Raw genomic sequence first — 23,793 nt, forward strand, 5'->3', positions numbered from 1 at the left:
TCCCGGCAAGGGCCCTGGCCCCTCCCACTGCCACCGTCCGCTCCCCTCTGTCCCTTCCTAGTCTTAGACAACAAAGAACTATTTCGGACAAACATCAAAAGAGAACGTTTTCACTAGGGGAGTGGACTACAGGAAGGCACAGATATCCATTTCTCTCTTCTTCAAGGAGGCCCTGAAACTGATTCCACAAGCCCAAGGTCAACTCGGGTCCCAGGTAACCCCTGCGTGAGTGGGGAAAGCCAGTACAAATAAGAGATCTGGTGGTCCAGAAAGGGGTTGAGAAGTCTCCTGTGCCTCAGTGACTCTTCTCCGGGCTGTGTTGTGGAGCTGGGTGGAACCAGGGCCAGGCTTGCCAGAGAGACGCCCAGCAGCGGGTGTTTTGCCTCCACCCTGCAGCTCACTGCAGGACTTGGGGTGTGTCTGGGCTGCAGGGCCCCAGGGTGAAATACGGCCCTGGGGAGGAAGGCTTGCGGGCACTGTGCCTGATGAAGGTGGCCAACCATTACATAACCATCCTGATGGGCTTTAAGCTCCCAGTGGAGACGTTTCTGCTGCAATTGCCAAATAATAATAGCAATATGGTGGCACCTCCTCCAGTCATTTCTCTGCTTATTCCCCATAAATGAAAAGGCAGGATGGTTCCCAGAAGGGCTGCAGCTAGAATCTCATTTCTGTCTGATATCTGAGAGTCTGGGATGAAGAGAGAGCGCTGCAGCCCCCGCGGGCCCACCCTCCCCACCCACCTCCTCCGTGACACCCAGGCCCCTCCCTGGTCCTCAGTCTCAGACTGTTCCTCACTCTCTCCTTCTCCCACCATCCCACGGCTGTGACTCTGGCTGAGTCCCCTTGTCTTCAAGTTTCCCTGACTGCCTGACTTCGCCCTGCTGCCTCCTCCCCTCCCTTCTCTGTCTGTCCCCTCCTCCCTTCATCTCTCCTTTTCAGTGATCCCCGGGTCTCCTGCACAATACTCCTTCCCAACCTTCCTCTCCCCTTTCTCCTGACCCTTGCTTCTCTCCCACCTTTCAGCTTCTTTCCATTTTGCAGATGAACGAAGAGACCCAGAGAGACAAAGGAACTTGTCCAAGGCCACAGAGCCCATCCACCTGGGCATTCTAGCTCCAGAGACCAGCTGGTGACAGTGGCATTGTAGGGACTTGGCATGCCACAGCTGCTGTCCATCTGCTCTATGAGATGAGGGGCTGGACAGTGGTCCCTCTAGCCAGGCTGTCTGTATTGTAGTCCCCTGGTGTGTCCCCTGGGAAGCAGCAGGTCTGGCTAGACCAGCCCCTTGCCCTGTGGCCCAGCAGCGTCGGCATCAACTGGGGACTGGGTAGAAATGCAGAACCTTTGAGTCAGCTTCAGTATTTTAAGGACACCCCCCACCCCCACCAGGAAATTCATGGGCATATGAGAGTTCACGCTAGAGTCTTTTCTTTAGGGTGAGGAGTCTGTATTCTGCTAGTCTTGCCTGCAGGAAGGAGACATATACCCCTCAGCCATCTCCCTGATGGAGCCAAGCTGGGTGGAGCCTTGTGCTCGCAGCCATGGGCAGCAACGCCCCTCTTCTGCCCTCTTCTGCGTCCAGAAAAGCATGTCAGAGTCCCCCACCCAGGCCACCTGGCTCAGAGTGGGGCCACAGTGGGCAAGTGCTCTGCTGATTGCCTGTGGGTCTCCTGATTCCTGGCCATGCCCTGAGAGATAGAGTCTTGGAAACCAGAACCCGGCATTCATGGGTAGGGCCTGTCCACCTCTTTCCTGAGCGTAGTAGGACACATTGGTGGCTCTGGCCTAGAGGCAGAGGCAGGATACCGAGGGGAAAGGCTGCAGGCTGGGCCCCTGTCTGTGGTGCCCGGCCAACCACCCCAGCCCCATCTCAGGACTCCCACCCGAGGGTCTAAGAGCAGCTCCTGGGAGGAGAGGGGCACTGGTCTCCTGGGCCCCATAGGGAAGGCTGCTCCCAGCCCTGTGGCTGGTGTCCTGGGGCTGGAAAGGACAGCTGTCTTCCCATTCAAATCCCTTATTTGACAGGAAGAAACAAGACCTGTGAAGGAAAGGGCCTCCTTCTCCTTGGAGGAGGCCCACAGCTCCGGGGCTTGGCCTGGCCACCCACCCAAGGGCAAGGAGGGCAAGGGAAGCAAGAAGCAGGTGCCTCACTAGTGGCATACGCCAGGACGTAAGTGGCTCAGGCCAAGAATCCTGGAGTCACCCTCGCCTCACCTCTTTCACACTGTGTGGCAGCATAGTGAGGGCCACAGGTTCTTTGATCTCCCCCCACTGAGAGCTGATGGGGACTAATTCCTCTCCCCTTGATCAGGGTTAGTCTTGGCAACTCACTTGACCAATAGAAGGCAGCGGAAGTGACATTCTGGGATTTCCGAGGCTAGATGGTAAGAAGCCCTGGAGCTTCTGCCTTGGCTTCCTGAGATGCTTGCCCTTGGAGCCCAGGAGCCCCAGGAGAGACCCATACGAGGAAGGGCTGAGGCCTCAGGTGGATGGGCCAGGCCCAGCCATCGTGCAGCCATCCGCACACGCCCACCAGCTGTACGGGACCCACCCTGCAAGTGGCTTCCCAGGCCACCCTGTGACATCATGTGGGTCAGAGAGGAGCCTTCCCCGCTGAGCCCTGTCCGAATTTTGCAGATTCATTAGCAAAATAAATGCCTGTGGTCGTTTTAAGCCACCAAGGACCGGGGGTGGTTTGTTGTATAGCAATAGATAAATGGAATACATCCCAAACCCAATCTGTCAGCAAATCTCATCAACTCTGCTGTCTAAATATATCCACAATCCGGCCACTGTCATCTTTTGCTTGGAGATGACAATGGCTTTCTCGCAGCGTCCCTGGCGCCTGCCCTTTGCCCCTGCTGTCTGTTCGCCTGTTAAAACCGGAGTCAGGTCACACCTTTCTAGAAGCTCAAACCCTCTATAGGTTCCTTTTCCACTCAGAATGGAAGCCAAAGGCCTTTCCATGGCCCCAAAGCCCTGTGTGTTGACACCACTTCCCTCCCCGCGCCCACCTCCCTCTCGCTCACTGTCCCCTTCCACTCCAGCCCGGATCTGCCTGTTAGTCTGGGACCATCCTGGCCGGGCCTTTGCACCACAGCTGAGCGGAAGGCAGCTTCCCGTAGATGCCCCCAAGGCTCCCGCCCTCTCTTCACTTCCATCTCCGGTCACATCTGTCCAGAGGGATTTTCCTGCCCACGCCACAGAAAGCGGTATTCCTGTTCATTCCAACCCCCACCCCCCATTCTGTTTATTTTTCTCTGTGGCGCTTAGCATCAAAGTCATTCTATGTTTATTTTGTTTGATGTATTTCTCCCCTCACTAGAATGTAGACTCCTTCCGAGGAGGGATTTTGCTTTACTACTCAGCAGGTACTTGTGGGGTGGAGGAATGAATGAAGCTGGCTCAGGCTGGCCAGGTGCCCTGCAGGGCTGAGGCTCCACAGGCTGGCTCTCCCAGGCTTCTCCTGCAGACCAGGCTTCCCAGAGCTCGGGCTGGAGTGGGTGAGAAGGGAGCACGGGATCTCACACAGTGGGCTCTCAGCCTACACTGCCCAGCGGGTCCTTCAGCCTCCTCTCGGCCGGGAGTCTCCCTTTGGAGCTGCCAGCTCACACCTGCCCCTGCCCCTGCCCCTGTGGCCAAAGTAGCTTTCTCCTGTCTCTGCTGCTTGCGGAAAGAGGCACGGATCTCAGTATCACCCTCCTGCCACCTGTCCTGCAGGGTCTGCGGAGATGGCCATCTGGGAGCTCACCAAGGCCTCGAGGGGAGCGGTGAGAGCCAGCATCTGAGTGCAGTGGCAGGGCTCCCTGCTGCCCGCGCCAGACAAGGTCCAGAACGTGCTTCTCCCACTCAGCTCAGCATCCGGAGCTCTCCCATCCTGCCTCCGCCAGGGCAGCACTTTCTCTTTCTCAATTCCCAGGCTTTTTACATGTGGCGGCCCCGTGGGGCTAATTCTCTCACCTCGAGATGGGCCCATTAACACTGCAACAGGCCCCGCCTGGAGCCACAGCCCCTAGCCCTCTTCCCAAACAACGCCACCCACATTCCGTCGCTGTCAGCGCCCCAGCTGTGGAGGCTGGAGCAGCTTCAGCTACTTTTATTTAGGCTTCAGAAGGAGGACCTTGGCCGCCAGCAGATGAGGTCTGCAGGGCACCAGAGGTAAACTTCTGCCCTGAGTCTCCAAAAATAATTTTCTGTTTGGCTCCCAAACACGGTTCTGCTCTTCATCTGCCTGCAGGAGGCCTTGGGAGGAACCAGATCCCGAAGCTGCGCAGTGAAAACACGATGCAGGGGATGCCGAAAGCAGCCCAGCCTCCAGTCCCCTCCCCTCCCCTCCCTCACCTCCCTGGGTGGAGAGGTTGGCATTGCCCCCCAGGTGGATGCAAAGTACCAGTCCCATCAACTCTAGGATACCAGTGATTTTTAAAGGAACAGTTATTTTACCACGAAGGGGAAAAATGCTGCTGATTAAACTAGGATATGCCACCAATTGTTAGACAGATTCCAATTTCAGGGATATTAAAGTGTGAAAACAAACGTGTTTTTAGGACAGATGAAATGCAGCCTAGGTGGAGCAGCCCCCTCGTCTCAAAGCCAGCACTCTCTAGCTCACACTTTCCCTGGAGAAGAAGAAATGAAAAGTGTGCTTTGGATCCAAAGGCTTTCAGCTCCCACTTCTGCCAGGGCTGTGTGTGAAAGAGTAATACGGGGGGTGATGGGGACATCCACGGACGACTGAGGTAAGAGGGGACCCTGTCAGCTGCCACCCACAGAGCCTGCTGAGTGACAGTCACAAGCCCCCGCAGCGGTCTTGTCAGCCCAGAGCACATCTGACTCAGCCCCTGTCCCACTGCTCTGAGTCACGGAGGACTGCAGTTAGAAGGGGTGTCCTCACTGCTTCGCCCATGACTCAGCACCCCTGTGTTCAGAGGTGACTTCGGGCCCCAGGAGAGGCGGGAGAGAGGGTGCTGGAGGGAGCCTCACCCTTGGGCTTCCCTCGAGGGAATCTGAAGCTGGCAGGGTGGAGCCGTCCACACCAGCATAATGCCGTGGATGAAGTGCGAGGGACGTACGGGGAAGCAGGGCGCAGCAGGACTCAAGAGACGGGCCTCCGCTGCAGTGGGAGGGGTGCGAGGGAGGCCACAGCAGGAGGGCAGTCGGGTGCCTCATCCTTTGGAGATGATAGTGGCCACGCAGGTGCTGCCCCCTCACCTCCCTTCAGGACCCCAGTGCCCATTCTCCAGCTGTGGGAGACGTGGCAGCTGACCCCTCCAAGCTGAGCTCCTCTTCCTCATGGTTGTCCTTGGCCTCTTCCTTCAAGGTTGCAGTGTTTTCCAGGGACAGCCAGCATCCAACGGCTGGGAAATGCACCAGTGTGAAGGACGGACCCCTTGCCCCTTGTGGGACAGGCTGCAGGCCTCCTCCCCTCCTCTGTCTTCCCTGGGGTGGCTCAGGCCTTTGCTGTGGCTGAAGGGCAGCCCAGCCCCTCTGTCTGCCAGCCCCTCTGTCTGCAAGCCCCTCTGTCTGCCCAGCCCCTCTGTCTGCCCAGCCCCTCTGTCTGCCAGCCCCTCTGTCTGCCCAGTCATCTGTCTGTCCAGCCCCTCTGTCGCCCAGCCCCTCTCTCTGCCCAGCCCCTCTGTCTGCCCAGCCTCTCTGCCTGCCAGTCCCTCTGTCTGCCCAGCCCGTCTGTCTGCCCAGCCCCTCTCTCTGCCCAGCCCCTCTGTCTGCCCAGCCCCTCTGTCTGCCCAGCCTCTCTGCCTGCCAGTCCCTCTGTCTGCCCAGCCCCTCTGTCTGCCCAGCCCCTCTGTCTGCCCAGCCCCTCTGTCTGCCCAGCCCTCTGTCTGCCCAGCCCCTCTGTCTGCCAGCCCCTCTGTCTGCCCAGTCATCTGTCTGTCCAGCCCCTCTGTCTACCCAGCCCCTCTGTCTGCCCAGCCCCTCTGTCTGCCCAGTCCTGCCTGCACCACTCTCCACAGGTGTTCTTCCCAGGAAACTTCCTGCAACAGAATCTTCCTCTGAATTGGCTCTGAAATAACCTGACCTGTCAGAGACCTTGAGGGGAAAGGAGGGAGGCAGCACGCGGCTGCCAAGGGAAGGAGGCGCATCCTGCTCTGAGGCCGGGCAGTGGCCCAGGCAGGTCCTGGAGACCTCTTCCAGGCCTGTGGGTAGCTCTAGGAAGCTCCCCTGGGAGAGTCCTCCTGGCCAGCCTGAGTTTCCTGCCCACCCACAGAGCCGGGGGCAACGCAGCAGATACCCCAGGGGGCAGGATCATGGCAGGGGCAGGGATGCCGATAGAGCCCAGGCAGGGGTCTCAGGGGTCTCAGGCATTTTTAACAGGCAGTACAGCTGCTGGGAGCCCCAGGCATGGCTGGGGGTAGTGCAGGCCCCCATACCAATGTGCAGAGCAGACACAGCATATTTGAACTTCATACAAAGCCTGGGCCTGGCCAGCATGTAGGTCTGCCCATGACTGCAGGTATCGGTGTATGTACATGAACACATGTGTGTATGTTCATGTGTGTGCGTACATGAAGGTAACAGAAGGCCCATGTGTGCTTATGCCTGGCATGTCAGCTTGTGTTTCTGAGTGCATGGTTTAGTACATTCACACAGGCATAAGTGTGTGCATACAGGCCTTTATGTTTCTGTGTGTGTGTGGGTGTGGGTCCAGGCAACTCATGGGGAGATGCTCCCTGTGTCTCTTCTCCTCACCCTGCAGCTTCTCTCTCTTGCCACAAATCCTCTGCCTAAGCTGTCTTGAGATTACCTCCTTCTCCGCCTCCTCTAGGAAGCCTTCCTTGGTGAAGCCAACATAAATTCCAAGCCACCCTTTCTTGGTCTCACCAAAACAATTTACTCGTAGGCTTGGCCATCTGTATCTGCCTGTGTCTCCATCTCACTGGGAGTTTCCTGGGGTTGTGTCTCCATCTTCACACTGAGAAGTCCCCGAGTCTGGGAACGGCCTCTCCATCAGGACAGGCTCTCCTGGGGCCTGGAACTCTGCTTTTTTTTTTTTTTCCAGACTGGGCTGCATAAGCTCCCTAAGAACCCTGTGCTCAGCCCTTTTCCTGGACGCTGAGTGGGTTGGCTGTTCCGGGGTCTGGGTTCCAATCCTGACTCTGACTGTGACTTGGGAAAGCTTTTGCTTTCTGGGCTCCAGGTGACTCATCTGTAATGGAGGAGATAAGCAGATGGCCTTGGGGCACCTCACTGCCCTGTGCTTGCCTGCAGAGAAGTTCAGTCTCCAGGGTCTTCTGTGGCCCTTGTCTTTCCCACGACCCTTGCCCACTTGCCCATCCCTATTTTAAGCTTGTGGGTGGACCTGGCTGCCAGCGCTACCCTCCCGCTTAGCCATGTGTGGGGAATGAGGAGGGCAGCGGGACACATGTCCTGGGTTATTACATTAAAAAAGCTGACAAAAGCCACAGGAAGATATATCATTTAATAGGAGATTAAAAACCAACAAGAGCGGCTGCGGTTCTGACCTGAAGTCTCTGCATTTTTAATTTAATTTCGTTTGCTGCTCCAATCACAACGTTCTAACACGATAAAAGTAGCTGTGTTTGCTCAAGGGTTTTATCGTTAATTGATTTGGCTGAAGTTTTCCCATAAGCCACATCTTTTGGAATATGCTTCTTATTTTAGGCCTCTGACTCAGTGGGAAGGGGCCGTTCAAGGCCTTCGGGGGCAGGAGAGGGCGGCCAGGGATGCTCTTGGCCAGCAGGCCCAGGCCCCATGCAGAAGCCCTGCTGGGAGTTGGTCAGTGTCTCTGCTTCAGCATTAAGAACAGGCTTCTCTGCTGCCCTGAATGTAAAGGGTCAAAGCCAGCGTCTCCCCCAACCCTGGGCACATCAGAGCCTGGTGGGTGCCCTGCAGAAGGCTAGCAACCCTTGATGGTAGGGGCAGGTCCCTGGCCAGGCCTCATCCCCCCAGTCTGTGCAAGTCAGTGGAGCTCAGAGCCACAGCATGCTTGGACACAGTGGTAGGTCTGGTGCCTACGGGCCCTCTCCATTTTCACTCCCTTCCTCTCTCCCTATATTTGGTATTTGTTTCTTGGTCGCAGGCTGCTTGTCTCTATGGAGCAGGAATACCGGCCTCAGGTCCCCACACCTTCATGATCAACCAGGAAAGAACTGCTCTCTTCCAGGTCCAGTTAAAAAGCCCAGGGAGGGGCTCTGATTGGTCTGGCTGGGTCACATGCCTAACCCTGCACCAATGGCTGTGGCCTGTGGGGTAGGGTCAGGTGAGAGTCGGTTTCCCACTCGGACCACGTGGCCAGAGCAGGTGGGAAGCTGAGGGGGTGTTTTCCAGACAGGGGATGCTGACAGGGCCACCACTGCAAACCAAGTGTCCTGTTACTATGAAAGAGAATATGTTTTCCATAAAAAAGACAAACACCTCAGTAGAGTGGTCAAAACATCGAACAGAGGAGGAGACTGAAGGGGTTGTGAATGAATGGAAAGCATATGGATAGCCCTGTAAAAGGGGGAATGTCCATCAGACCACATGCCGGATACAATTTCCTACCTGTTGGATTGTCAAAAATAAAAATGTCTCCCCATTGAGGATGTGGAAAATGGAAACTACTTACTTTTTTTTTTTTTTTTTTTTTTTGAGACAGTCTCCTTCTGTCACCCAGGCTGGAGTGCAGTGGCGCAATCTCGGCTCACTGCAGCCTCTGCCTCCCTGATTCAAACAATTCTCTTGCCTCAGCCTCCCCAGTAGCTGGGACTACAGGCACACGTTGCCACGCCTGGCTAATTATTGTATTTTTAGTAGAGATGGGGTTTCACCATGTTGGCCAGGATGGTCTTGATATTCTGACCTCGTGATCTGCCTGCCTCAGCCTCCCAAAGTGCTGGGATTACAGGCGTGAGCCACCCGCACCTGGCCAATTACTTACACTTAATACCACCCCTTAGGAGCCCGATTCAGCTGCACCTTAGAGGGAAGAAGACACATACACCCTGCAACCGCTACTGCCCTTGGGTGTAAACCCCTGGAGCCAATCTCACGTGTGTACACACGGAACCAGAAGAGCTGCAGCGGTTTAGAGTAAGAAGTATTGCCAATAAGCTCACCGTTTATTAACCACAGAAAGGATAAGTAAAGTGTGGGACACTCAGAAAAGGAATTCTCGACAGCAGCTAAAATTAACTAACTGGAGTTACATGTTATCAAGATGGACTGAATGCACAAACATATGGTCCGTGAAGAAAAGACAAGTTGCAGAAAGCCTCATCCTACTGATTCAAATCTAGAGCTGTGCAAATATGCTGCATTACTTGTGGATACAGACACAGGCAGTATTGAAAATCATGCATGGGGACGATACCAACTTAGATAGGGTGGCTACCTTTGGAGAGAGAAGGAGGCTATGTAAGAAATTGTGGGGAGGTACACAAAGGATTTCAACTGTATGTGCCATGCTTTGTTGCCTTAAAAATTATCTCAACCACATTTTTAAAAATGGAGATTTTATACATACATATATATATATATATATATATATATATATATATATATACACAAACGTGTGCTCATGTGTGTGGGTGTATTTTTTTATTGCTGTTCTGCCTTTCACTTATTATTTTATAATAAGCATGAAAATGGAGTTTTAATAGTTATATAATATCCCCCCATAATTTATGAATGCGTGTCCTGTGGTTGCATATATAGGTTGTTTCTGTTTTTTCACACTGCCGTGACTGTCCTTATAAAGATTATTTTCTTGGGGCAGAAAGCTGGGGTCACTGGGTCAAAGATTTGAGCTATTTTTAAGGCTCATGATAATTACTGGGTGAGAGTGTTAGTCAGAACACTTTGGGTTGCAAGTGACAGAAAACCAGTTTCAAATGGCTTAAGTAAAGGAGGAAACATGTTGGCTTATGTTGCTGAAAAGGCCAGGGAGGGGAGGCTGCCTCCAGGGTGTCCTCAGGGCTCTCCCTAGCCCCCTGCACCCCTTTCTGCCCCTCAGCTCTGCTTTCTTCTGGATCTGCTTCAGGCTCCCCCATCCTCTCCCCATGGCACAAGATGGCTCCAGCAGCTCCAGCACTCATCATCTGTATCCATTGATGGGGAGGCTATAAGAAATTACAACAGGCCGGGCGCGGTGGCTCAAGCCTGTAATCCCAGCACTTTGGGAGGCTGAGGCGGTGGATCACGAGGTCAAGAGATCAAGACCAACCTGGTCAACATGGTGAAACCCCGTCTCTACTAAAAAAATACAAAATATTAGCTGGGCATGGTGGCGCATGCCTGTAATCCCAGCTACTCAGGAGGCTGAGGCAGGAGAACTGCCTGAACCCAGGAGGCGGAGGATGCGGTGAGCCGAGATCGCGCCATTGCACTCCAGCCTGGGTAACAAGAGCGAAACTCCGTCTCAAAAGAAAAACAAACAAACAAACAAAAAACACTAATTACAACAGGCTTGGTGGCTTCAAATGCTAAAACTTTATTATCTCACACTTTTGGAGGCCACAAGTCTGAAATCAAGTTGTCTTCAGGGCCACGTGCCTTCTGGAGACTCCAGGGAAGAGGCGGTGCCTTGCCTCTCTAAGCATCTGGTGCTGTCAGCATGTCTTGGCTTGTGGCCACATCTCTCTCTGCTCAGTTTTCACATTGCCTTCTCCTTTGTGTCCGAGCTGTCCTCTCTCTGTGTGGAAAGGATACTTGTGATGGCATTCAGGGCCCACTCAAATTATCCAGGAGAAGCTTCTCCTTCCAAGTTCTTTAACTTTACATATTTTGCCATATAAGGCAGTATTCACTCTTTTGGCATGTAAGGTAATATTCACAGGTTCCAAGTATTAAGAAGCGAATATATCTTTGGGAGAGAGGTATTTTCTTCAGTCTACCACATGGTCCTTGCAGCTCAAATCCCAGAGGACCAGTTCAGGCAAAAGTCTTAGGAGCGGGCTCTAATTAGCCAGCTGCCATCGTGTGCCCACGATTTGAGAAGTGATGCATAATATGTAGTTTGGCAAGAATGTGGGTGTGTGTGGGAGACAGCCCGGAATGGTTTGCCGGGGTGAGCCTCAGAAAGCCTCTGAGACAAGGCCCAGCACTGGAACTCCGTTCAGCAGGTCATGGAGGGGTGGGAGGTGTCCAGGGGTGCTCAGCAGGGGAACCCTCCAGGGACAGGAGAGAGGCAAGCTGCAGGGAGGACTGGGGGAGGTGGCTGGTGTGGTGAAGAAGGTAGGGGAGTAGGTCCAAAGGTAGGAGTGACAAGGAAGGGCCACATCGGAGAGAAGTCTCCGGGGATGGAGCAGCAGGTCTCAGAGACTGGGGAGGGGCCGTGACACAGGCAGGGAAGGTGGGGGGCGGCAGTCCTTTGGGGGCAGAGGGAGGAGGGGTCATTCCTTTGGGAATGAGTTGAGGTGATGGGGATGAGCCCTTCATTAGCTTCTGAGGCTCTGTGAGGCCCTGGCCAAGTCGGGGCTAAGATCGTCTCCAAGGTTATCTGGTCTTCCTGACACATTGTGGAACGCAGCCTCCCTTTTCGGGTCTCACTGCCGATTGCATTCCAAGGCAGGTGGGTGTTTGGCCTGGAGTGTGCACTCCCTCCCGCCTCCCCACGCCTGTGGAGTGGCAGCTCCTTCTTCTTCCAGGAGCACAGCGTGGCAGTGGATGAACTATTTAACAAGCGCAAGGCAGAGAGCAGTTCCACAGGCAAGGGTTTCTGCTATGGGAGCTGCAGCCAAAAGGTCACGCGGCTCCTCTGGCCCGTATCTCTTGAGCCCTCAGTCCTGCCCCAGGCCAGCAGTCTGCAGGCGGAGGAAACTGAGCCTCAATGTACCCCACCTCAGCAAAGGCTCCCCCAGGGAACCTGCAGCCACAGTGTTTGTGTCGCAACTGTACTTTGAAGAGAGGAACATTCTAAGTACCCTGATTTTGTTAATACAAGATGCTGGGATCCCCAGAAATTAGCTCAAGGAGAGACAGAGACTTCAGCCTCCCCTGAGAGCTGATCAGAGCTGGCTGTGCTGGCCCCGGGTAGGCAGAGCCTGGGAGTGGGCGAGGTCCACCCTCCACTGACTTCCCCACTGGATGGGAGCCTCCGTGGCTGCTGGCTGCTCCTGTTAGAAGCAGCCCTGTGAGAACGTAGGGAGAGCTGGGCTTCCTCTCCCAGACCCTCAGAATCCCCTGCTCCTCTTCCCCAGGCAGGCACATGCACGTGCATACGTGTGCACACACACTCAGAGTCGTGCACCTTCATCTTCAGTCCTACTCCCCTGCCACAGCCCCCCACCCTGTGTTTCCACAGCTTCCCCCAGGCCAGGCCTCAACCCAGGCCAGTCAGCCCACACTGGCTGCGAAAGGTGGGCCATGTCAGCCTGTGGGGTCTCTTGGGAATCTGAAATTGGGCTCTGAGATTTGTGCTTGGACTCAGCATCCATTCCATGCCTTCCAGTGCCTCAGAGGCTACAAAGCTAAAAACTGTGGCTCCCAGGCACCTTAGGGCTTTCGTTCATGAGCTAGGTTCTGCTGAACGCATGCACCCACGTGAGCGTTGCAGGGCGGAAGTGAGGCCGAGCCAGTTTCCTCACCCTTTAGCTAATTGCCGGTGGCAGGTAGGCTCATGGGCACATGGGTTTTCCTTCATGGCATTCCAATGTCCAGTCACCAGCTTCGTGGGGCCCAGATGCGGGATGGTGGTGACAGCAGCTCCAGACACTGGATTGCAGCTAAAGTGGCGTGTCTGGCTGTGGCTCCGATTCCTCCCCTTCCTGATGGGCCGTTCCTTACTCATTCCTGGATGCAAGCCTAATGCTGACTGCTCCAGCACCTCAGATGATTTCATAAGCACCTCATTCCCCATGTTAATTGCCTCTCTGCTTAAAATCCCCATGTCTTCTGTTTCCTGCACTTAAACCCCGATTGAAACAGATACAAATGCACTTGGTGCAAACAGTCAGACTTTCAGCACTCACCCAACAGGTCACGAGAAGCCCAGGGCCAGGGCAGTCAGAAAGGGCTCCGCAAAAGTGAGATCGGGAGCACAGAGGTCTGCAGAGAGGGGCCCGTGCACACACACCCCTGCCCTTGGGGGAGGTAGGCGGGAGCTGTCTCCCGTCCTGACGCTTTCGCGTTTGGGGTCCTGGGCCCTAGGTAACCTTGTGTGACAGGATAATGTACGGGAATGCCAATTCATATTCCGTGGCTCCTCTCCAGCCCCAGCCTTGGCCACTTCTTTCAGTAGTCAGCAGGACAGCTCAGCTGTTGTCTCAAGGAAGGATGACTCAGCATAAAGGGAGACACAGCCGGCTGTGCTTGGCTTCTGTTTCCAAACCCAGGCCTCAAGGGGAAACGGAAATGACTCATGTGGATAAACAGCTCGGTAGCTCGGGCACATGTGGGATGCCAGAGAGCAAGTGTGGCAGCTCCCTCCCCTCTTCCACACGCACAGAGGTTTCTGGACCCGGAGCGGAGGGAGAGGCAGGGGAGAGTAACCAGGGTCTGGATAGTTTGGCCTCTGAGAAAGAGTCGAGAGGTGACCTGTGACCTTTCAGCTGGGCTCACTCTGCTACCTGATTGGGTTGCTCAGGATCCCAATTCCAAATTCCTTGCATGTAATTGGCTTAGCTCATCTTTTTCGGGCAGGGCCCAAGTCAAAGGTCAGTGGGCAGGCTACAAGGAGTTAGCCTGGCTCAGGTGACCGCCTCGGTCCTGATCAGCGTGGCCAGGAGCTGGCTCACACGGACTGAGGAGCGGGCTGTCGGAGGTTGGGCAGGGCGCGGGCAGGGAGAGGGTTCTTCTAGAAGGGGAACAGCTCCTGGCACAGACAGTGAGTCCCTCGAGGCAGGGCCTGCAGGTTACAGGCGTTTTTGTGGCTCCTTCACCTCATTGGTCCATGATGGAGCCACTAAAGTGTCAGCTCCAGGAACTAGAAGTTGTGCCAGATGGAATATTTATTTGTTTTTGAATTTTTCCGTGTTGCAAGAAACTGCTGCTTTGTTAAGAATTCCAGGTATCCTGGCAGTAAATTTCATGCTCTCGTCTCTGCTAATGCAGTGCAGGGTTGGGCCTGTCACCTGACAGTACTGTGCCTCAGTTTCCCAGTTTGTAAATAATACTCCTCTTGAGAGGCTTATGTGAAATTCATCAGCAAAAAAGTGCTATGGTAAGGCCTAAAGGAGACCCTACAAACGCAAAGAATAGTCGGTCCTCTTCCCAGTCTCTCCTCCAATTAGGTCCCCAGTCTGAGGCCCCTACTCCCATGCTACCCATGGCTCCCTCAGACCCTAGGTGGAGAGAGGAGGAGACCCCTTCACCCCTGGGGCAGGCGCAGTGAGGGGCCCAGGCTGGGCGGGGCAGCGAGGTGCTGACGGAGCCTTTCCCGTGATGGATGGCCCGCCAGCTGGAGCTGCAGTTCCAATTTGCTCCCCATTTGGACAGCGCTTTACCCACAATTCAACTTGTCAGGCCCACAAATCATTCTGCACAATCAGACCAAGGAGGCAGTCGGGGAGGCGGGAGATCCAGCAGCTCCTGGGGGACCCCGGGCTGGGGAGAGGGCTTGCGGGTTTGGGGTGCACGCTATGTGAGGTCTGGCTCCATCCCGGGTGGGCGTGCTTTCCCTCCAAGCCCATCTCCTGCAAGCTGTAGCCACCCCACGGTTCCAGATGGCATGCTCCACTGGGTCCTAGACGGTACCCTCTTCCCAGACCCCCATTTCCCCCTGGAAACAAGAACAAGGAGGCAACACCAGGAGAGTCTTAAATCCAGACACCCATCATGAAGTACCCATTAAAGATAGATGGATGAGGCAATCGGGGAAGACTTCCTGGAGGAGGTGAGCCTAAACAAAGCTTGAAAGGGAGTCAAGAGAGACTGCAGACCTTGGCAGCCCCCCTAAGTTCAGTGCCCTCATTGCTTCCAGGGTCTCTCTCTCCTCAGCCACTGTCTTGGTTTGAAGTTGTATAGTTCTCTAATTGTTTCATTAATGTCACTGGACAGGGAGCTGTGTGCTTCTTGTTCCACTGCCCCAGGCCATCTTCTGTCCAGCCCAACCAGTGGCGCTCCAGCTATGCTGCAAAATCTCGAGGGCCTCCCACCCCTCCATGGGACAGACCCACGCCACTTCCAGACCACAGAAGTTAGGACTGGTCAGTCATTCAGTCATCCTCTCACTCATTCCTTCCAAAAACACTGATTGAACATTCACCATGTCACAATGGTGAGCAAAACCTTGGGGCCTGTAGTCCAGTGACATGAATGAAACAATTAGAGAACTGTACAACTTCAAACCAAGACAGTGGCTGAGGAGAAAAAGATCATGGGAGCAATGAGGGCATGGAACTGAGGGCTCTGCCAAGGCCTGTAGTCTCTCTTGACTCCCTTCCTTTCAAGCTTTGTGTAGCCTCACCTCCTCCAGGAAGCCTTCCCTGAGTGCCTCCTTCACCTATCATTAATGGGTACTTCATCATGAGTGTCTGGATTCAAGATTTTCCTGGTGTCTTGCCTTTCTGCTAAGTCCCCCATAGGTGAAGACACTCCAAATACGGGGGTCGGCCTACCCAAGTGTGGCAGAGGTGCCACCAGTGCCTCCTCAGGACTCAGCTCAGAGGCTTTCTCCACCAGGAAGGCTTACCTGGCGTGTGACCTGGTCCTGGAGACCCTCTTCTGGCCCCCACCAGCCCCTGGACTCAGAGGGCATTGGCACTGCCTCCCTCACCTCCACCAGGTGCCTCAGGGGCACCAGCTGCACTCTAGGGGCGCAAAGAGCTCTCCTGCAGTCCTCTGCCTGCCCCGGTCTTCCCCACTTCTGCCCCCGGCTAATGATGATGTAGTGGCAGAGAGAACAGGCTGTGATCTCCGGCAGCTGCCTCCCTCCATGAAGGCTTTCCCTGCCTCAGACATCCCTTTCCCTGGATTGGTCGTGGTATTCCCGGGTTCACCTCACTGAAGGCCCAGTGCTGTTGTAGTTCCGAGTGAACAGTGGGGCGGCTCCCCCATCATCTCCACCCAGCCAGGCCCTTGGAGGTCATGCTACTGAGGGTTCAGGCCCCCGGGAAGGCAGGGGCCGGGCCAGAGCTCACAAGGCTGGGGGAGCTGGGGGTGGAGCAAGGTGAGCTGGGCGGTGGCAGGGGCAGGCCTGAGGCGGCTCTGCATGCCCGCCCATCAGCTCACTTCTCTGCAGGATGGGTAGAGAGAGGCGCCGGCACTTTCCCCACTTGGAGTTACCAGAACGTGGAGGGGTGAAGCGGAGAGGGAAGTGTGAGTGCTGGCAGGTTTCCCTGAACCTGGGGGCTGGGAGGCAGAGGCAGCCCATCACCCACCCTGGCGCGGCCAGAACATCCTCCTGATGAAGTTCCGTAGTCAGAGTGGGCCCGCTTCCAGCCGCTCCACTGTGCGCTGAGACAAGAGCCATGTCCGGGGCAACTATTGTCTGTGGAGAGGAGCTCACTCTAGGATCCTCAGCGATGCATTTTTCCTGGTGAATTTCGACGAGGACTCCTTTGCCTGGCATTGATTTATGCTCCCAAGCTTTCAGGCACTCATGGCTTGTGTAAAAGGAGGGCTGCGCACTTCAGAGGTGGGCCCGTTCAGCTGATCTCAGTGGAGCGCCATCCGCCCACCCGATTGTGGGAGCTGGCAGGAGTGGGAAGGAGGCCGGCTCCCTGTCTCTGCTGGGGCTCACATGTCTGATGCCCAGTGTGGGCTGTTTTGATACTTAGAGATCTGGGGGTTTGGGGAGAGGCAACAGCCCTGTGCATCTAAGAGGGCGCAGAGAAAAACTACCTTCAGCCCGGAGGCCCCGCTCTGCTCTTGCCTTTCCAGGCCTTCCCCGCCTCCCTCCCCTTCTGCTGCTCCCAAGCCTCCTGCGCTGGGCGCTGGGCAGTCTTCATTCCCCTCGGCCGCTCCTGCCCAGCTCCATCCTTGGAGTGTGAGTGTGGGGCTGCACCGGCCGCTCCCTGACCAGGGGCCTCTGATGGGGTTTGGCCGGTGGGAGGCACCAGCAGGAGATCAGAGGGTAGGGGGACAATGGATGGGGTGTTGATCCCTCAGATCTGGATCTGGATTCGGGCCTGCTGGGCTGACAGCACCCAAGGCCCTGGCAGCTCCTGCCCAGCGGGCTCCTCCACACCCACTAATATGGTTTGGCTGTGTCCCCACCCAAATCTCATCTTGAAAGGTAGCTCCCATAATTCCCACATGTTGTGGGAGGGACCTAGTGGGACATAATGGAATCATGGGGTGGGGGTTCCTCCATACTGTTCTCAGGGTAGGGAATAAGTCTCACGAGAGCCGATGAGGGGAAACCCGTTTTGCTTGGCTCTCATTCTCTCTTGTCTGCTGCTGTATGAGGCATGGCTTTTGCCTTCCACCAGGATTGTGAGGCCTCCCCAGCCACGTGGAACTGAGTCCATTAAACCTCTTTTTCTTTGTAAATCACCCAGTCTTGGGCATGTCTTTATCAGCAGCATGAAAACAGACTATTACACCCACGCTCTCCTGGTTCACGCCCTCCCTGGCCCTTCAGGCCTAGGGTGAGTCATGACTCTCCATGCTGCTGGCTCCTAGTCACACTCCCTCCCTTTTTCTTCTTTTGAGACAGAGTTTTGCTCTTGTCACCCAGGCTGGAGTGCAGTGGCACAATCTCGGCTCACTGCAACCTCCGCCTCTCAGGTTCAAGCGGTTCTTCTGCCTCAGCCTCCCAATGAGCTGGGATTACAGGTGTGCACCACGACATCCGGCTGATTTTGTATTTTTAGTAGAGACAGGGTTTCACCATGTTGGCCAGGCTGATCTCGAACTCCTTATCTCAGGTGATCCGCCCGCCTCAGCCTCCCAAAGTGCTGGGATTACAGGTGTGAGCCACGGTGCCCCGCCTGCTCCGTCTTTATTGGTTTTCCAAAATCCTGTGCACACTTTTGGCAAATAGTCCCTTCATGAAACCCTCCTGGTGCCCCTGCTGCGGGGCTGGCTGATCGTCACCGTTTCCTTCCTCTCTGGTCCCTTCCCTGTCCTTCAGTTTTTCCCTTTTCTCCCTTGCCTTTTCTTCCCAGATTCCTCATCTTTTTTTTTGTCCCTTCCTGGCCTAATTCCTGCTGGGAAGGGACAGGCTGGTTGAGGACCAGGCTCACCTTGGGAACACCTTGGGACAGGGAGGAGAAATTTGGTTCTTCGAAGCATTTTCCATAAAACATTAGTCTCACACAATGCTTCTTACGAAAGGAGCCTCCCCCGTCAGATAGGTTAGAGAGACTCTCATTTGGCAGATCCCAAAGTGCCGTTCCATCAAAGGCTCTGAAAAGGTCTGCAACAGACAGTGTCCTGTTTCATATGTATTTTGCTCAGTGTGTCCAAAGCTAGATGAGGGAATCAAATAGTTTTTGGGTTTTTTTTTTTTGAGATGGAGTCTCGCTCTGTTGCTTAGGCTGGAGTGCAATGGTGCAATCTCTGTTCACTGCAACCTCTGCCTTCTGGGTTCAAGCGATTCTCCTGCCTCAGCCTCCTGAGTAGCTGGGATTATAGGTGTGTGCCACCATGCATGGCTAATTTTTGTATTTTTAGCAGAGACGGAGTTTCCCTATGTTGGCCAGGCTAGTCTCGAACCCCTGACCTTGTGATCCACCCACCTCAGCCTCCCAAAGTGAGAAATTCGTTTTTTAAAAAAGCAATCATTCCCAAATTCCAAGTCAACTTCTTTGTCTTTAAACAGGGAAGAATTCATTGCTCCAAAGATTCAAGACACTAACCATATCTTAGATAAGACTCTCTTGGTTGCAAGGACAGGATTCTCTTTAAACATAAAGGGGGAATTTATTGAAAAGCTGTTGGGCATCTCTGGGGACTCCCATGGCCGGAGTGCATCGTGGGGGCCCGAAAGCCAGGAGGCGAGGCATAACTTAGCGTCCATGCTCCGCCCCTTCTCCCCCCGTCTTTGCACACCTGCTTCCTCTGTCTTCCTCCGCAGGCCATGTTGTGTGTGTGCCACAAACGTGTGTGTGTGCTCCCTCTCCTGCCCTCACGGCAGCCTCAGCTCGTGAGTTCTTGTCATTTCTTCCTTTCTACAGTCTGAACTGAGTCTAGGACCCCTCAGCACAAATCCACATCCCCAGGAGAGGCAGCCTGATGGGCTCAGCTTGGTAAGGGTCTGTTCCTGTCCAGTCAGCTGTGGCCAGTGTGCCAGGGTCATGTACCACTACGGCCGCCACACCATGGCCCATCTGTCCAGGGGTAGTTCTCGGTCAACGTGCTCCAGCTGGGACTCAGGTTGAGTGGAGGCCCACAGGGATGCCTGCTTCAACAGGTAAAGCGCCCCCAAAGCAGGCGGGTACTCAGCAAGTGAGGCCCATCTGAGTAAGGGAAATCTGTGCCTGTCTGAGAAGAAAGTGGCAGTAGCAAGGCCTGTCGTCCATCTGGAAGAACTCCAAGCACCCCTACCCCGCCACAAACTTTCAGGTGCACAGAACCACCACATGACACAAAAAAATCTTACCCCAAAAAAGGAAAAAAATTATCTGAACTGTGTTCAAATTAAAAATGTGTTCATCGAAATTCATCATTAAGAATAAAAAGACAAGACACCAATTGAAGAAGATATTTCTAATACAGATAGCCAGGAAAGGACTAGAGCCCAGAATATATGAAGAACTCCTATCAATCAGTAAACAAAAGACAATCCGATTAAAACGGTAAAAGATCTGAAGAGGTACTTCACAAAAGAGGATGCCCAAATGCCCAGGAAACATAAGAAAATGTGCTCAACACCATTAGTCATCAGGGAAATGCAAGTGGAAGCAGAAAACGGGATCACTCCACACCCACAAGCATGGCTGAGATGAAAAGGGAGATGCACCCAGTGCTGACGAGGACGTGCATCAACTGGAACTCTCCGACACTGCAGGTGGTGTCTAAATTGGTACAGCCGCTTTGGGAAATCGTTCAGCTGTATTTGTTAAATGTGAATACAAGCAAACCCTATCTATGATGCAACGATTCTGCTGACCGACAGATCTCCATCAGAAATGTATACAAATGTCCACAGAGATACATGTCATAGAATTTTCATGGCAGCCCTCTTTTGATAACCCAAGGCTGGAAACAACCCAGTGCCTATCAACAGCAGAATGCGTACAGATTGTGGTGCAAGCATAGGCTGGAATGCTACTCAGCAGCGAGAATAAACAAACCACCGCTGCCTATAATGGTATGAATGAGTCTCACACATAATGTCGAGCGAAAAAGAGCCAGACGCAGGTGTCTGCGTAATTCTATACATGTGAAGTTCAATCCCAGACAAAACGGAACTGAGCTGTCAGAAGTCAGGACGGTGGCCCTGTTTGGAGAGGCCGGTAACTGGAAGGGACATGAGGGGTTTGTGGGGGCCTGTAAATCTTCTATTTCTCTATCTGTGTAGACATTAAACAGATGTGCAGTTTGCGAAATGCGTTGAGCAATTCACTTATGACTTCTACACTTTTCTGTATTTACGTATCCACTAGAATCATTTATGGGGAAAAAAGCCTCAGGGAGTTTATTTTAAAATGCAGATTCCTATGACCTACTCCCAGAGATTCTGAATCACCAGGTCCTTGGCAGTACCTAGGAATCTGCTTTTTAACAAGTTCCCTGGGTGATTCTGGTGCAGATTGTGTCGCAACCACGGTTTAAAAGCCTGGCCCTGGGCTGGGCACAGTGGCTCATGCCTGTAATCCCAACACTTTGGGAGGCCGAGGCAGGCGGATCATCTGAGGTCAGGAGTGTGAGACCAGCCTGGCCAACATGGCAAAACTTCGCCTCTACTAAAAATACAAAAAATTAGCCGGGTGTGGTGGTGGGCACCTGTAATCCCAGCTACTTTTGAGGTTGAGGCAGGAGAATCATTTGAACCTGAGAGGTGGAGGTTGCAGTGAGCCGAGACCCCACCACTGCACTCCAGCCTGGGCGACAGAGCGAGACACCCTCTCAAAAAGAAAAAGAAGAAAAGAGCCCTGGCCCTGAGCAGTTCTGGGAAGGTTGGAGCTTGGCCATTCTTGGCAGCCTGTCCAGTTGGCCCGAGGAATGGTTGAGGGTCCTGAGTAGGCGATGGGGAGGCTGAAGGGGCAGGCTGGGGAAGGGATGGGAGAAGCTGGGTACCCAGGGGACTCTGGGGGAGCCACTGCTCTCAGGGGTGCTCTCAGTAGAACAGACCGCATGTGCACCCTCAGGTAATGCTTGCCCTGTGAAATGACCCTTGGAGGGCCAATCTTTCTCGGGACAGGATGGGTGACAGAAGGGTTCCACTCAATGTCCCAATTCAGTGAACTTCCGGGCCTCGGTTCGCCTTGTTCAGCACAGAGAGGCCCACTCTTGACAAGATTCTAATTCTGGGTCTGACCCTGAATAACTGTGTGGTCTTGTGCCAGCCACCTGCCCTCTCTGGACCTCACTTGTAAGACAAGGAGTGGGACTATATGACCGTGACTTCTCAGTTTACCGGCCCCCTCTGTGTGGCTCTCCCTTACCCCCGAGCTGAGACCCTCCTCTCATACCTCTTGGAAGGTGCTGCTGTGATTGACAGTACTGGCCACAGAAGCCTCTGGTTATGGTCAGTTTCATGTCTATTTTCTCTCCCGCTCCTTGCCCTGCCCAGCCCTGCACAAGCTGAACGTGGACTCCTGGAGGGCAGAGTTGGGGTCTTTCCCATCTCTGTCCCCAGCACCACACACAGTAAATCCTCCAGGACCTTAAATAAAACTTCTTGGGCCTCCCTGCCCTGAGATGCTGAGATTCTGCTTCCTTCTTTTCTGGGGATAGTACATGGACACGCCACTCCCCAGCGACAAGAGGGACTGCTGTGCCTTCCCACCTCCGGCTGGCTTGTGATGTGACTTCTGGGGGATAAGAGGATCCAAAGAGGTGTCCCCAGCTCTCCCTCCTGCCCAGAGCCCCGGTAGGCAGGAGGATGGATGAGTGGGTGCTCGTGGCTGTTTCTCTGTTGAGTCCATTAGAGGCTGAGTTATTAACTCCTGGCTTGGGCAGGGCAACTGGAGCCCTGGGCGCCCTTTGGAGCCAGCAGGGTCAGGCCTGCTCTAATTGAAGGCTTAATTAATGTTCCCAGTGGAGGCCGCAGCCGGTGTCTTCCCTCTGCCATCTGGCCATTTGTCTTTCCCTTGTGGGATCCCCTCCGCCTGCCCAGGGAACCCCAACTGCTACTGCTCCTCCTTCTCGGCCCTGAACACTGCCCCTCTCACCCCAGGGGCCCCTTCCTTGGCCCCAGGTTGTGCCCTGGGGTCACTCTTCATTCTTCAGCCTTCAAGGTTACTTCAAGCTTTGGGCGTTTCCACACAGGTCCCAGAGCCTTGCCAGACACACTTCAGTGACCCACCAGAACATTCCAGAGGTGGGCAGGTGGGCAGGGCTAACTACTCTCAGCTGGCCTTCCAGGTTGCTGCTAGGGACTCAGGGCGTCAATCTTCACGCCCCATCACTATTTGTATGAGCAAGGCACCCCCTCAGCCCAAGTTCCAGAACTGAGCAGATGGTACTGGCCGGCCAGCTGGCTACAGAGGGGCTGCCCAGAGGTGACCCTTCCCAGACACAGGGTGGTGTGGAGGGTGGAGGGAACTAAGTCAGGGAGCTCCGATGACGAGCCGGGTGCCAACCGGGGCTGCGCATCCAGCATCAGAGCTCCACACTCAGCAGTGTCTTGGGGAGCCACACGGTAAGGTCCCATCTTAGAGGCAGGGAAGTGGGAGCGCAGGGCAGTAACCTGTTTGATCGACACCCCACTGTTGGCCGGCAGGGAGTCGTTGGTGAGCTCTGGAGCCCAGGTAGCCTCCCGATTAAAGGTAGCTGAGCTGGCATTGCCCTTCTGGGGCACTTCTCCAGGACTGAGGGTTGGAAATCAGTCTTCTGTCATCTGTGATCTTGCAGTTTCCTGCGTTGTTTTTTCCTCTGTACCCGACTTGCCTGCTCAGCCCCTACAGGGTGGGAAGGAGGCAGCGTGGGGCCATGGGAGAGCTGTGGGTGGACTCTCAGGGGACTTGGTCTCTTGCTCTGCTCTGCCACTGACCCTAGTCTTTCCCTTTGGGCCTCAGTCTTCTAATCTGCAAAATGGAGATGATCACTGAGCTGCCTACCTCTCGAGACGCTGTGGGGCTCTGTTGAGGCCATGTACTGTCCGAGGACAGCCTGTGAAGGGGCCACCATTCCCTGGCACCTTCCGGCCTCCTGCTGCCACCCCCATCTGGAGACTCCAGAGCCTCAGGACCTGAGCTCCACGGCCAACTATGCTACTCATTCCTGTGTGACCTTAGATACGTCACCTCATCCCTCAGACGCTGCCCGGGGGAGACGGGGCGGTGGATCCTGACCTCGTCCTAGGGAGGGCTTTGCTGAGGGTCAGGTGCTGGGCACTCCCGTGCCCAGGGCCAGAGCTGGGACTGGTGTGGGCTAGGGAAACGGGTGTCAGGGTCTGGTTTAGGGACTGAAATTCAACTGGAATTGGCGTAGAAACAGGATTCCTGTCAAATTCAAGACCTGCAGGAAGCTTTCAGCTGGCGTTGGGATATATGTTCTGGGTGCTGCCTGGTTAGGAACTGGGTCAGGGCCGGGCTCGGGGCTGCATGAGAGGGTGCTGTGTTGAAGGCCAGGACTGGAGCCGTGGCAGTGCAGGAAGGAGGGAAAGTGGGAGTTGGGAGTGTGATCTTTGGTCTGGACTCTGCCCTGACCTGCCCTGGGCAGGACATTTTGCCGCTCTCAGCCTCAGCCTGAGCGTCCTCATCTGTGAGGTCATCCCTCTGGCCTGCGGCCCGCATAGAACAGCACTGGCCGCGTGCTATCCAGCGCTTCCTGAATTGG

This window comes from Saimiri boliviensis, chromosome 4 (genome assembly GCF_048565385.1).
Source record: "Saimiri boliviensis isolate mSaiBol1 chromosome 4, mSaiBol1.pri, whole genome shotgun sequence".
NCBI lineage: Eukaryota > Metazoa > Chordata > Mammalia > Primates > Cebidae > Saimiri > Saimiri boliviensis.